The sequence below is a fragment of the Tamandua tetradactyla genome, chromosome 13 (genome assembly GCF_023851605.1).
Source record: "Tamandua tetradactyla isolate mTamTet1 chromosome 13, mTamTet1.pri, whole genome shotgun sequence".
NCBI classification, from domain to species: Eukaryota; Metazoa; Chordata; class Mammalia; order Pilosa; family Myrmecophagidae; genus Tamandua; species Tamandua tetradactyla.
Window position 1 is genome coordinate 76,369,969 of NC_135339.1, and position 15,867 is coordinate 76,385,835.

At 44.0% G+C, this 15,867-nt stretch overlaps 1 protein-coding gene across 4 annotated transcripts in view; it reads right to left on the reverse strand.

Moving 5' to 3' along the window:
* Window positions 1-15,867, reverse strand: part of AFAP1L2 (actin filament associated protein 1 like 2) — a 102,511-nt gene that overhangs the window by 69,830 nt on the left and 16,814 nt on the right. The window contains exon 1 of one of the 4 annotated variants that reach the window (XM_077126095.1): window positions 602-3,722. The exons of the other annotated variants lie outside the window; for them this stretch is intronic. The gene's annotated coding sequence lies outside the window, so the exon portion shown is untranslated. Of the gene's footprint in view, window positions 1-601; window positions 3,723-15,867 lie in introns of those variants that run through there. 4 annotated transcript variants of the gene reach the window in all.

Below are 15,867 nucleotides of genomic sequence, written 5' to 3' on the forward strand. Positions count from 1 at the left end.
AGCGGGATGATAATATGGGGTGAGTATCATTATACATATATTAAAGACGTTGCGGGTTTACAGAACAATCACGAATAAAATACAGGATTCCCACAGGCCACCCCACCACCCACACCCTGCACTGGTGTGGAGCATTTTGTCATAATTTATGATAGCACGTGTTTATAATTGTACTGTTAAAGTCCATGGTTTAACTTCAGCTTCGCTGTTTGTGTAGTGTAGTTCCATGGATTAAAAAAAATTATGTGGTTACCATCTATACTATCTAACGTTTTCCCTTTTAATCCTACTCAGATACATATGTCCACACCGTTCCCTGCACTCGGCATCATGCATCACCAGCGCTCACTACGAGAACATTTCCGTCGTTCCAAAGAGAACCATGTACATTTTAAGCCTTAACTTCCCATTCCCTGACATTATGAGTTTGTTTATTCTAATTGTTTGCTTATTCCAAGGTGGAATCATACAATATTTGTCCTTTTCTGTCTGGCTTATTTCACTGAACATGATGTCTTCAAGGCTCATCCACGCTGTCATGACATCTCGGAGGATTTCCTTCCTTTTTATGGCTGAATCATCTCCCATTGCATGTACATACCACAGTTTGTTTAGCTATTCATTGACTGATGGACACTTGGGTTGCTTCCAACTTCAGGCAGTCGTGAACAATGCCATTACGAACACGGGTCTGCAGATATCCGTCCAGGTCCCTGCGTTCAATTCTTCTGGTCATACACCTAGCAGATGGATTGCAGGGTCATATTGGTTGTTTAAGAGTGTGTTGTTTAATTTCCACATATTTGCGAGGTTTCCATTTCTCCCTCTGTTACTGAGTTCTAGCTCCACCCCATTCTGGTCAGAGAATATACATTGTTTGAATGTTTTTTGATTAATTGAGACTTGTGGCTCAACCTATGGTCTACCCTGGAGAATGACCCCGGTCACTCAAGAAGAACGTGTGCCCTGCTTTCATTAGTGTTCTACATAGGTCTGTTAGGTCTAACTGGTTTAGTGCATCATCAAAGCCCTGTACGTCCTTATTGATCTTCTGACTAAATGTTCTACCCATTATAGAGAGCGGTGTGTTCAAGTCTCCTGCTATCAGTGCAGACTGTCAGTTTCTCCATTCAAATCTGTCAGTATTTGCTTCGTATATTTTGGGGCTCTGCTATTAGGTGCATAATATTTACAACTGTTACATCTTCCTGTTGAACTGTCCCTTGTATCAGTATATAATGACCTCTTTGTCCTTCATAACTATTTTTTACTTAACATCTATTTTATCCCATATTAGTATAGCTGTTTCAGCTCTCTTTTGGTTACTAATTGCATGGTAGTTATTTTTCCATCCTTTCACCCTTAACCAACTTGTGTCTTTGACTTTAAGGTAAGTTTCTGGCAAGGTGGCATACAGTTGACTGATGCTTTTTAAATGTATTCTTCCAATCTCCGCCTTTTGAGCAGAGATATTATATTAAATATAATATCCATTTATATTTAAAGTCACTACTGAGAAAGCAGGACTTTCTTCTATTTTACTATTTAGCCTTTGTAAGTCTTACACCTTTTTTGTCCCACATGTCCATTAAAGCCTATTTTTATATTTATTTGCTTTTGAGTATTGTTTCATATTGAGTGCTTTCTCACTTCTATCTGGATATATTTTCAATTTATATTTTGTGATTACCATGGGATTAAAATTTCACATCTTAAATATATGCCATTCATATTTGGTTTGATACCAACTGAACTTCAACAGCATGCCCGTATACCTTTCCTATAACTCTGACCTCCCCACACCATTTTTTTTGGTACTTGCTACGACTTATATCTTTGTACATTGTATTCCCAAATCCCAGACTTATCATTACTTTTCATGCATTTGCATTTTAGCATCTGGAAAAAATTAAGAAGTGGAGCTGCATATGAAACAATACAATAATACAGGCATTGGTCATCACCCAAATGGTTATCTTTACCACAGCTCCTTATTTCTTTATGCTGCTGGGAACCAGTGCTTGCAGGGCTGATCTAGTGGTGATGAACTCCCTCAGCTTCTATGTATCTGTGGATATCTTCATCTCTCCCTCATTTTTTAAAGGGAATTTTAACGGATATAAAATTCTTGGCTGGCACTTGTTTTCCTTTAGCACTTTGAGTATTCAAACCACTGTTTGCTTGCCTTCACAGTAAGAGAAACTGAAATTCAGGTTCATTTGGACTCCCCTGTATATGATATGTTGCGTTTCTCTTACAGCTTTCAGAACGCTCTCCTTGTCCATTGCATTTGATAGTATAATCAATATATGCTGGGGTGGCTTTTTCTTCATGGTTATCTTGTTTGGTGCTCTCTGAGTTCCCTGGATGTGTATATTTATGCCTTTTGTTATGTTTGGGAAATTCTCTTTCATTATTTCTTTGACTACTCCTTCTGTCCCTTTCTCTTTCTTCTCCTCCTGCGACTCCCATATGTGTGTATTGTTTTGCTTGATGGTGTCCCACAGCTGTCTGAGGCTATTTTCAGTTTTAACGTTTCTTTTTTCTTTCTGCTCCTTAACCTGATTTACTTCAAGTGTCTTTTCTTCAAGATCACCGATTCTGTCTGCTGCCAGCTCCTGCTGCTGAGACCCTCTGGGGCATTTTCCGTTTCGGTTATTATGGTCTCCAACTCCAGCAGTTTTGTTTGGTTTCGTTTTAAAATTTCTATCTACTTACTTAGATTACCATATTGATCATTCATTGTTTTCCTGATATCACTTAGTTCTGTCTCTGTACTTTCCTTCATCTCCTTGAGCATTTTTAAGATCATTTTTAAAGGCTTTATTTCGGGTGTTCATAATCTCATCTTCTTTGTTGGTGTTTTTTGTATTTTTATCTTCTTCCTTTTGATGGATTATCATTTCCTGTGGTCTCAACTCTTGCTGCATACTGATGTTTAATATTTTAAAATGTTAACTTTGAAATTAACTCTCTTGGAATGCCTGTTTCTTGGTTTTGTGACCAGCGGGGGATAAAGACCTACAGCTTCTCGAGCTTTAGCCCTCCTATCGGGAAGGTCTGCCCAAGAAGAATGCAGCATACAGGGTTTTCCCTGTCTTCCTGGACTACTGTCTTGTCCTGGGTTTTTGCTTTTAGTGGCTTTGATGTTCCCATTTACAGGTGTTTGATTGTCCCCTCCGTTTCCCAGGAGACAGACTCCCCTCTCATCGCTATGGGACACCAGCAAGCCTTTGCCCCAGGCTGCTTTACACTCCTTTTGTTTTTTGCCTGGAGAGAAAATTCTTGGAAGAGGCTCTCCCTAGAGGGGCTTTTTCCAGTCAGTCTTTCTCAACGAGACAAGGCCAGGGACTCACAAAGGGGGCACAGACCGCTCCAAAGTACCTTGGGGAGGGGATCAGGAAGGCCAAACGCTTTCTTACAGCTCCCCAAAGCTGAGCTTTCCTGGCCCGCCCAGCAAGCACAGCCCTGAGGAAGCACTGCACCTTTACATCTCCACTGCGCAGCCTTTGTCCAGGTGTGCTACACAACAGCTGCCCTCACAGCCGGGACCCAGGGATCCAAATTTGCTCATCAAAAGCCATGATCCCACACATTAAGTCCAACGCTGAAAGCGAAATCACTGCCCTCCCCGCTACATGGGACATGACATCCAGGGGTGAAAGTCTCCCTGGCGGTGTGGGAGATGACTCCCAGGGATGAGCCTGGCCCTGGCACTGTGGTATCAACAATTCCATCCTGACCAAAAGGGGGAAAGAAGTGTGATTAATAAAGTATCAGTGGCAGACAGAATTCAAATAGAGTCAAGAGGCTACTCTGGAGGTTGCTCTTACACAAGCTTCAGGTAGACCTTGCTACCTATCATAACCTGCCAACCCCCAACCAGGACCATTTCAGCCAATTCTCAAGAACACCTAGGGCAATATATAAGATTCTACAAGGGTTCCAGGCACTAGAATAACTTTCCAGAAACCTACAACCTCCAGATGGGTCCCTAGTCCAGATAAGTCCTGAAACCTAGAGGGCCCAGGCTCTCCAGAACATCAGATAGTTTCATCTTCCTGCTCCATATTACTGACAGCCCCTTCCAACATGACAAAGTTAGAATGGCTATAGTCCAAACACAGCTAAAGAGAAGGCAGAAAGATCAAAAGTGATTGTGGGGTTATACAGAGAAGACAGGATTTAACAAATGAGTATGATTGCTGAATCATTAAATTGATACGTCTTTTAGTCTCCAGTATCTTAGAGTGGCTAGAAGCAAAACCCTAAAATTGTGGAATTGTAACCCATGCCAAACTCTGAAATATGTTCTATAATTAATTGTGGTGCTGCTCTTCAAAATTTATTGCTTTTCTGTATATATGTTATTTTTCACAAAAAAGAAAAAAAACATCAATTGTGATGATAAAAAAATATTTAAGCCCTCTAGCCTCCTATATTCTGGAGCAGCTAGAAGGAAAAATCTGAGAGGATCATATGGTAGCCCATGACAAACTCTGGGATCTGTCCTGTAACTATTTGTTGAAGAATACTCTGAAAATTACTGCTTTTTTCTTTCTTTGCTTTGTATATATGTTATACTGTACAATAAAAAAAAGAAAAAAACCAGCCACGATCGGTGATTGGCCCTGCCCATCCCTGTTCTTGGGGAAGAGGATTTTTATGTCCCTTTTGGATCCAGCAGCTAGCCTGGGGCTGGCGCCCGCACTCCCCACCCCAGCAACCACCCCCCCAACCACTCCCCCTCCCCCCGCCGCACTGGCCTGCCCTGATGGGGGATGGGTGCTAGAAGCCCTCACGGAGAAAACAGTTTACTGTTCTTTACTGTAATTATCTGCCCTTTCTTCCTGCACTTCCCCGGATGCCTCACAGTGGTCTTCTGACCTCTGGAATTTCAAAATTCATTTCAGACAGTTGCTGCCTGTTTAATAGTTGTTTTAGTGAGACGACTCAGTCCTGGAGCCACATACCCTCCCACCTCTCCCCGTACTACATTTTATCAAGGAAATAAAGATAAAATGGAACGCCTCTCTCCCTGAGAACCACCACAATAACTTCTCCCCAGCAAGTTACATTCTGCAGAGACAGTTAAAAGGGAAAGGTTTCTGTCTCTTAACTTGGATGAAACAGCCAAATTCTTGACTCGATTGTCCCAGATTTGAAGTTTCTCTTTGGGTTTGAGGTTTGATGCTGTAAGAGCCAAGTGGAAAATGTCCAGATTGGCTGGAGTCTACCACCACCTCTGAGATCCCGGTCTTGTCCCTTGACCACCTGGGCAGAGCCCTGGACAGTTCCGTGGGCCACCCCGGGAGCCACCTCCCCATCCCAGAAGCCTTGGGCACCATTCTTCCTTCCAGTGGCTTCTCAGGTTTTCCCTCTGTAAACACCAAGCCCAGCCCTAGGCTGGCGCGCCATTGTTTGCCCCAGAATTTATGGCTCAGATAAGGGAAGCTGTACCAAACTGGGTGGGGTGGGTGGAGCAGGGATTGCCATGAGTGAAACAAGCCAGTATTTTCTTTTGCTTTATTCTCCATATCTTAACGTCCAGAGCAGGCTGAGGGTGACCAGCTCCGGAAGATTTCAGGAGGCCAAATGCCTTCTTGATGACTTCTTTAGTGTATTTTTTTCTATTTTTATTAATTTAGACTTTTACTGGAAAAATGTAAAATATGCCCATGGTAAAAAAAAAAAAAAATTATCAAGCAGTAGTACAGTTGCCGCCTTCCTGGCAACTAGTACTAATGCATCCTTCCAGGAATTTCCTATGCATAATAATTGTGTATTTAAAAGATATATAGAAAGAGGCAAATAAAGCCCTCTTACACATATGAGTTCACGCTATCTGTAGCATTTTGTATCTTGCTATTTTCACTTGCCAATGTCCCTTGGAGATCCATTTTTGAGAACATGTAAATCTGCCTCATTCTTTTTAACAGCCGCATGGCATTCCATTGAACGAAGGTACTGTATGTGTAAAAATGTTTATGAAATATGGAATCATTTTGTGGAACCTGACATTATAGAAAATACATGTTGATGAAGAAAATTTCATCAACTCTTTCTCCTTCTTTCAATAAATCCTGGTACTTCAAAGTCCTGCTGCCCCGCAGGCAGCCCCCAAGTGATAACACTATGACATTCACTAAGTGGCTAGCAGAGAGGACAGTGATGGATACAGGCCACATCCCCCAGCTCACCTCGCCTTCCTCATCTCTCTCTTGGGAGTCTCTAGGCTTTTGTCACCATGGCTGCCTGCCAGCACCCCTCCCTGCCCAGCCAAGGGACAGGATTACCCCACTCTTTCCCGTGGGTAAGAACAGCCAGGCTGAACCCCAAGTGGAGAGAAGATGCTGAGCTGGGTCTTATGTACCAAGACCACAGCTGCTTAGCAGTTGTAGAGGATGCAAAGACAGGAGCCCCTGTCCTCAAGAGCTTCCGGGACATGTCAAAGAGTAACCCAAGACAGTTCCATAAGTTAAAACGGTCGCACACACTCTTGGTTCCAGATCCATTCTGGCCCTCTCTCTTGCTTCGGCACTTCGGGCGGTGGAGGACGGTTTGTCAGTTATTCCACAGACATGCCTGCTCTTAAATCTCCTAGGCAACGGGACCCCAAACTTCCCAGCTGAAGTTAAGGATTTGCTCATTATCACCGAATTTCTCTGAAACTTGGTCATTCAAGCAGAAAGGGAAAAAAAGGTTTATGGCAATTTTCTCCATGAGATGAACACCACAGCTGGCTGAGCCTCTGGCCCGAATCACAGTGCCAGGGGCAGCGGGACCACGGCCAGGCAGGGGTGCGCCCCTCTCCGGAGAGTCGTGAGGGACACGCGGCCGAGCAGGAGCAAGTCCGGTGCCCTGGTCCTCTGCAGGCCCTCACTGCCACGCTCTTCCTCCAGCCTCGGCCTCAAAACTAAGGCAGATGCTTCCAGCCCTGGCTTAGGCGAAGCTCTTCTCGCTGGTTTGGGGGCAGCAGCACTCACTTCAGATTTTTTCCCAGTCTCTGCTGCTCAGTATTCACAGAGGAGCTGCCAGAGAGTCCTGAACTCACCCCCTAGCTGCAGGATTCTAGAAGAAAAAATAATATGCAGCTGTTTCAGCTTCTCTATTCTTGGAAGAACCTTTCAATTAGGAGCTGGAAGGGACCCAGGGCTGCTGATGTATTCTGTATTTCCTAGACAGATTTTAGAGATGTTGGTCTGGGGGGAAGAGGTTGGGGTGAAGGGGGTGGGTTTTAGTCCTTTAGTCAAGGAGTAGCACACAGAAATTATATGAAATTCATCTTTCAGTGTCCATAAGTAAAGTTTTACTGGAGCATAGGCACACCCTTTGGTTCACATACTGTCTATGGCTGTTTGCATGCGACAGTGGCAAAGTCGAGACTATATGGCCTGCTAAGTCTAAAATATTTACTATCTGCCCTTTACAGAAAACATTTGCTGGACCCTGTAACAGGAAGGCCAACAGGCAAAATTGTAGGTATTATGAAGGTACTCAACGTAATGAGAGACCACAAACGTCCATAAATATTTTATTAATGAAATTAAAAATATACTCAATTTTTTATAATGGAAGTCTACTAATGAGAAGAATGAAATTCTTTTTTTTTTTTTTTGGCGGGTGGTGGTGGCAGATAATGTTTTGTTTAGTTGAGGTTCAATGTTAATATTCCCTATCGCTAAATCAATCTGTAAAAACACCGTACCCTGGAGTTCATTAAAAAAATAGGCAGTGGATTGGATTTAGCCTTGGAATAGCTTGCCAAGCCCTGTTGTAAAACAAAAAGGAAGGTGGCTTCGATTTCCTAATTTCATATTTCAGTTCCATAAGAGTCAAATCAGAAATGACTATAAAAAATTTGACTTGGATTTGGGACAACAAAGTATTGCACGGCCACTTGTACAGCACCCCTCCCCCCTTCCTGAAAAGCCACCCCCTTAAAGGAACTGCACACAAAGCTTGATGCAGAGATTGTAAGGTTTTCCAGAGGATGGGCCATGTTCATTTACTGCCATGTAATGAACTCCAAGCACTCCAACTTATGAAATAAACAAACATAAATGCAGTATAAACTACAGACAAGGCTTTGTGCTAAAGTCTGGTGGAGGTGGGGTGGGGATGGTGAGTGCAGTACAAAGAATTATGACTAGTGACTACACTTGAGGAGTTTTCAACTTACAGAGGAGAAAAAATGCCAGTTAAATCATACAATGGAACTCAGATACCAGTGATGCTACTTTAGCATCAGACTAGTATATAAATAGTCCTCATTGGAGCCTATAAATGGATTTTTTTTAACCTGGGGTAGGGAGAATTCAGCCTCTCTTACTCGGAACTGAAGAATCGATATAATCGTTATGCTTGGAAGAGGATTACAGCAACTACCTAACTCAGAAACCACAAGGAAGAGCATTTTGAAACAATCACATTGGCTGAAACAACACTGCAAATTCTGACCCAGATAACTCAGCTGCTAAACTTGTTATATCCATAACTGTCGACACTCAATTATGAACACATACACTTAACATTACCCAAGGGATAGAAATACTGAAGACCTAAGAATACAGAAACATGCGAAGCATAATAGACCACCCAGGCAGAATCAGCCTGAGACTGAGAAACCATTGGTACTTTCAGGCCTCCCTGAGAGGTGCCACCCACAGAGCCATGAGCCAAAAGGGATGGTCGCAAAATGGTGGTGGGGCCTCTGGGGGCTGGGCTTGACACATCCTTTACCTGCCTACCCAACACTGGAAGGTCAGTGGCACTCCACTTGGTGCTTTCAAAGGTCATTAGAGGGGATCACACAAGTCAGGGCTGTAATGCCAAAATAAAACATTTCCTTTGGTCTGCAGTTTACTAGTTCCCGTTTATCCCTGCCCCTTCAATGCCAAGACTTCCCAAGTCAGAGAACACCTCTGAGCAACCAAATGCAAAATGGTACAAATTTCATTTTAACTAGCACACCAAAAGCTGTCATGCAAGTTTAGCAGATGGAATATCTGGCCAGATTATCTGAAAAGTCAAGCAGAGATACTCCTTTTCTTAGGCCATTCAAAGAGGCCAGTACCAAAGCTAGGAGCCAAGTGTGAATGCAGAAAGGCACAAAATACGATCTGCAGGCTAGAATGTCCTGGGCTAATCCAACCAAGATCCACTGATGAGTTTCTTGGAAAGAATCTGTCACTGTACCCATCAAGGTGTGATGGGATGGTGCAGGGGAAGGACCCAAACATTTGTTGAATATTTGCTACATCACTGACACTGTATCAAGTGCCATATGTATTTAATAAAGGAGTACAATTATACATCAGGGGCTAATGATGTTTGTAGAACCCAAGTCTTGGCAAAACAGCATTAATGGAATAGAATGGTTACTGGTTTTCTCCAGTGTGGTGATGAAGTTTTATACAATTATTTCTTGACCTTCCATATATATGAACATGAGTAAGATTCATATCTGCCCTCAAATGCCTTAATTTCATTTCAGCAAGACAGCTATGAGCAAAGTGCTGAGGGAAGGAGGAGCTACCTTCGCGAGAGGCATAAGGTGAGAACATCACAAAGGTGGCTCCATTATGAGATATTTAAAAGTGACACAGAGTCCGCCATGCTTTTGAGGGATTCTGTAGAGAGCTCAATGTATTTTTTACAGTATTTCCCAGAAGTTGACTACAAAGAAACTGAATTAAGGTTTTCTGGGTCTTTGCTGGTGACACCCCTACATTGTGTTAGGACCCTTTTTTTTTTAGGGAGCCTCTCAGGCAGGGAGTGCAGCCCCAGCAAATGGAGCATGAGTCAAGAGAAAGGGCCTTCAGCACAAGGGGACAGAGCACCAGGGTTTCTACCACCTGCAGATGGATTGCTCTGCATGCAAAAATAAAAGACGAAGCAGCATTCTTCTTCACGTGATGCATGACATTCATGAAACAGCTGCTTATGGTTCTTTCTTGCTTCAATACAAACATGTTTCTAAAATAAGAGTTAGCTTTGAAATGACAGAAAATTGGGAGTTTTCAGCCAATCAGGTGCAAAGCTGACTCATAGCTGTGAAGTTTATATCTGCTACTCTATAAAATCTCACAGTTGACATATCCTTCCAGACACCTGGATGGCATCCAGCAAAGGCTGGAACACACACCACAATCAGCTCTTTCCAGGACCAGCTGATAAGCTTTCTATGAACAAATAGTAAAAGCATTGCTATGGTCTCTCATTATACTCCCAGAGGCCAGGTGATTGACAATGTAACTGAATGCCTCCTAATAAAATGGACTGCACAACTTCTATGTGAGAAGCCATCTCTCTCCACGAAGGAGTGTTCTCTTGTTTCTCCAGCAACTCTGTCATCATCTGGATTGTCTGTCAGAGATCTCTACTTCTAAAGTGGTAACTGAAATAACGTCAGATGATCCCCATCTTCCACCTGCCCAAGAAGTCTCCAAAAAGGACCCAGCAAGGAAGCACCTTGATCACCAAGAACACGTCACTCACTAGCAATCAGTGAGGGCCACCAGGCCAGCAAGCCCCAGACCTGCCAGCCATGAGGAAGTGCCTGGCCCTGGCATGGCCTGCCCAAGTCACTCCCCAGATGGAGAAGGCGCCACTTACACCAGCCAATCTGGGACACTGATGCCTGAGACAAAGCCAGTGAAACTGGGATCTTCTGAACCATGTCACACCGTCCTGGTCTAAATATCCTATTTTCCCACGATAAAAAAAATCAAGAACAAGTCACCCACCACTTTGGAAAAATCTGTCCCATAAAACAAATGGTCTTGGGGGAAGGGAAGCAACAGGGAAAGGGATGGAGAAACAGAACAGACATTTTCTCCTTTAGACTTCTGAAATATTGAGGCAACGTAGATTGGCTTTTTCTATCTATTTCTAAGCAAAATTCTTTTGAAGTCTTTGATCTGCCTTCTCCCATTTTCTTACCCCACATTCTTACAAGGGAACCCTTCCAGGGAAGTCACGTGATGCTCTCCTAACCCCACGCCCCTCAAACCCAAGTGTTTGATGAAGTCTGAAGACATAAAAGCCAAATAGGTCTTTTCCTTGAGTAAATCAGTTCCCTTGCCTTACAGCTCCCTGGAGAGGAGAAATCAGCCAAGGTCAGAAGATTGCGTCTGCCTGGAAAGAGATGATGATTTCATTGGTTGAGACTTTATGGAGCTTTGAATGTTTTATGTGGCAAATACTTTTGCTGTCCTTTTGTAAGGAGGGGGAAAAAAACCCAAAAAAACAAAAAAGTTCCACTCCTGCCAAGGATCTTGAGTCACATGATCTGGGAAGAGAACTGTGGTCAAAGTCAAAATCCACTTCTCCAGTATCTGGGTTCTCAATGACAATTTCGTGCTAGATTACTGCATTTATGTCTATGGGGCTTCCATCCCAAGGTGTGATGGAAGCCTTTCCTCACAAGGCTCACTTGTCCTTGTCATTCTATCACAAGGGAGCAGACACTGGCTCCAGGGAAGACCCTAAGTGGAACTTTCCATCAGGCTGCCCTGACAGTCTCCCAATTAACTCCTAAAAACACCACCCTGTAGGTGACTGTCTTTATTCTGTCTCCAGGTTTCTCTATCTCAAGTCCTTGGTTTCCCATATGTATGAGTGGGATGAAAACCTTCCCATATTGAATTGTAAGGATTAAATAATTTACGCAGCGCATCTATTAGAGAACATGGTAATAAGAACTATTGCTTATTTACTAGAAGTATCTAGGTGGCAGGAAGAATGTACTTGATCTACAATCTCTATCCCTGTGATATTTGAAGAAAAAGGTATAATAAATGCTTATGATGAATACGCTTAAAAAGTAAGAGTGAGAGAATACATCATGAAGCTACAATAATTAAAGCAGTGTGGCAATGGACAGACAGCTCAATGGAAAAGATTAGGATATATAGAACAGACCCTATTATACAGTCTTTAGTTTTTAGTAAAGACTTTGGGAAAGATTATTGAAAAACACTGTTGGAGTAAGAGGGTAGTCAGATGAAAAAACTTGGACTCCTACTTAACACCTTCTGAAGAATTTCAGATGGTTCAAAAATTTAAAACACAAAAAGTGAGATCAAAAAAGTACTAGAAGAAAACACAGGAGATTTTCTTAGATATAATTTTACAGAAAGACTTTTGTAGTAGAAGCAAAACCCAGGGTCATAAAAGGAAATAAATTTGGCCAAACACACACACATACAATTCTTACTTTGGAAGGAAAACATAAAAGCAAGTCAAAAGACAAGAAACTAGGGTGAAATATTTGCAATTCATATCCAAAGGATTAATTTCCTTATCTTAAAAAGGCTCCTAAAAATTAATTTTTAAAAGACCAACAACCCTATGGAACAATGGGTAAAGTATATGAACAGTTTACACACTCACACAAAAAAATGGTTCATAAACACACGAAAAGGTGTTCAACTTTGCTCACACCAAAAACTATGCAAATTAAATTAGGAAGAGATACTCCGGATGTTCTGGCGGGCAAAGTGAAAAAGTTTGATAACATTGTATTGAAGAGAGTACAGCGAGAAACAGACACTCTAACACTTTGCTGATGAGAGTATAAAGTGGTGCGACTTCCAAAGAGGACAGTTTGGCAATATCTATACAAATTGTAAATGCACATATGCTTTGACCCACTTCTGGAATTTCATGCTACAGATATCCTGCATGTGAATGAAATGACCTACATACAAGAAATCCACGGTGGCATTGTTGCAGGAACAGACCGGGAAAAATTTAAATGCCCAATGATTATACAAATGGTACAAAATCCATTTAAAGTAAATATAAAGCAGTTATTATAAAACCATGCAGCAGCTCTATAAGGGATGACCAACAAGGTGAACAGGGGGTGTACTCCGTTTGGGGGAAAGAAAAAAAATCATATATATATATATATAAAACTACATATATATATAAAACTACATATATATATATATATTATACACGGCTGCTCCATGCAGAGAGTTTTTTAAAGGACACATCATAAACCAGGGCAGTGCCTCCTTCTGGCAAGGGAGAGTAAACAGGAGTCTGAGGGGGGCGTAGCTTCTACCTCCCTCCTTTTTTAAAAAAACTTTGTACCGTGGAGTGTAGAAAGGAGAGGACAAGTAAAAGAAAGGAAGAAAGGGGGCAAGGGAGAAAAGCAAGAAGGAAGGGAAGGAAGGAGGGAGGGAGGAAGGCGAGGAAAGAAGCAGAATTATTTCAGGGAGAAGGGGAATATCATCGAGGGTGGAATTCTAGGGTTTTTGACCTTCGAGGTTAAACATTTCTGCTATATATGCATGTTTTATAATGAGTGTGCATGACAATAAAGCATATATAGAATTACTATACTGAACTTAGAAAATGAAAGAGCAATTTGAAATGTGTAGCTGCTTTCTCACACTATTTTAAATCATTCAAAACAAGTTCATCTGGAAAAGGAAAAGGACAAAGAAAAACTGAGTTTGCGCAGTGAGACCGTCCCAGCCCAGAAGGATGACTTCTGATCTCTGCCCTGGGAAGACCGGAGGACTGAAACACTTGAAGGAACTGAGGGTTTCTGACGCCGCATCTTACGGGGGCGGACACTCCCTCCTGGCTGCAGTTGGGCTCCGAGGCCGGAAGCCTGCACTGACTCCCCAGCTCACCTTCTCCCGTTCTCAACCTCCCAACGCCAACCTGATTACAGGAAGGACAAGGGGACCCAATCACGCCAGCAGCCGGGCGCCCCAGGCGTGGACCCCGGCTCTAGCCCTTCATCTCCCCTGGCTCCAAAACCAGGGACTCAGAAGCCGCGGACGCAGCAGCCCACTCTGCCCAAGACAACCAGGGCCTCCCCACCCTACGAGCCCCTCTAGAGGGCAGAGGGTTTGGCAAGTACACCAAGAGGTGGGGACACCATCCTGTAAGTGAACTTCTGGAGGGCGGTAGCTGAGAGAGGGGCTCGTTCCCTCCGACGATTCAGGACCTCCCTGGGTAGCCGTGAATCCCGTCCTTTTCTCCGCCTCCGGCCTCTCTCCAGAGCTGCTGGGGCTTCCCTTGCTGAATCAATGGCATCTTGTCTGTGCTCGGGACCCAGCCCCGAGTCACGAACCGAACTCGTTGGGAACGTGTGCTGAGGGCGCTCTCACAAGGGCCACTGTTTCCCCCACGCTTGTCCAAAGCCTCCATTTAGGGCCGGCTGTGAGCGAGCATGGGGACATTCATCACCAGGAACATCTGCCAACGAATGAGAGGCAGCTGCTGGGCTCCAATGGCGTGTGGCTTAGCGTTGCCCTGGGTGAGATTTATTTTCCAAGTGGGAACATCCCAGCTTATCTTTTCTCCTCTGTTGTAAATCGTGGGAAAGCACTTACCTTCTCCCAGACGACAAGCCAAAGTCAACAATGATCTCTCTAATCACAAATCGTGCAAGAGGTCAAGGTTGGCAAGCAAACGCTCCTGCACACGCTCAAACAACTACCTCCAAGCCCCCAGAGAGAGAAATGCCCAGGCGGGCCCTTACCCTGTGCCAGATGTGGGTTGTGCCCTATTCAGTTAGGGCCCACAGCTCACTTCTCTAGGCCCTCCAAGGGCCCACAGCAGTGCTGGGCTCACACAATTGACAGGACTTCTGAACTCTTGGGGCCGAGTACAAAGAGGCAGGTGGCAAATGAGGCAAAAACTTGGGAATTACCAGGAACAAAATGAACACCCACCCCCATGCCAAACAGCCTGCTGTACATTTTAGGGGATATAAACTAGCTGTGGGGAAAAGACAGGGATGCAAAGAACAGAGACTTGCACACACAGCACAGTAAAGTGCTGGCTGGGTCCCTCAGAGTGTGAGCAGTAGGGTCAGAGACGGAGGGGCGCTACAGAAGCCGGCTTTGCGGGAGAGGAGGCTGTGAATGAAGGTGGGTGCAATCTGCAAGGACAGAGAAAAGGATGGGAACATGATGCCTGTGCAATGGAATAGCATGGGCAAAGGCATGGCTGGACCAGATGGAGGCACAACAAGGAGGCGAGATACCTGGAACTCAGGTACACAGAGAAGCCCCTTTTTGGAAAGGCTATTTCATTGGGTCAGGGCTCTCCTTAGAGACAGCAAGAAGGTCCCCAAGCCTCGGCCGTGAACCACATCAGGAAATTCTCCCCCACCCCAAAGGGATAAACCAAAGGGATGGACCATAGCTAGTGGATTCAACACCTCACTTCACATCAGATTCAGGTGCAGCTGCAGGCAAGATTTAAAGCCATCTGAGTATGGAGAACAGGTCGAGCTTGATCAGGCTAGACCAGTGAGCAGAATATGGTCCGGAGGCAGACAGAGTTGAATTTGCTTGGCCTCAGAGCTTTTCCTTTGGCCTTAACGTTTGGCCTCTATTGCCTCCATCTGCAGAATGAGGATAATAATATTTATGCTAAATTCCTGCCCCCCTGCCTCCATGCCCAGTCCTCATGCTTTAGGCCTGGAACAAAAAAGCTGAAAGTCTGACAGAAAAGCAATGGAAAACCTCTTATTAACATTCTTAGCTCAGCCTTTGCTCAGGGGAACCATTCCCTGCATGCCAGGGGATTTCTCCCAGAGCAAAACATTGTCAAGAATGTCACTGAAAGATTATACTACGTTTTTCCTATCAGAACCCTCCCAGGTATTTGCACAACCCCGGTGGGGATGGCGGCGGGGTAAGTTCAGGGTCTCACCACCACTTACAAGGAGTCTCAGGGAATGAAACAAGAGGATGAGCTGCCGTGCCGTGCTCGGGGGGTGGGGGTGGGGACAGAGAGCCGGTGGACACGGACACTTCAGACATGGGCAGCAAGGCTTGGAGCAGCCCAAGAGTCCGAAAGCCTGCCTTCCGGTAGTCACAGCTTCCTCAT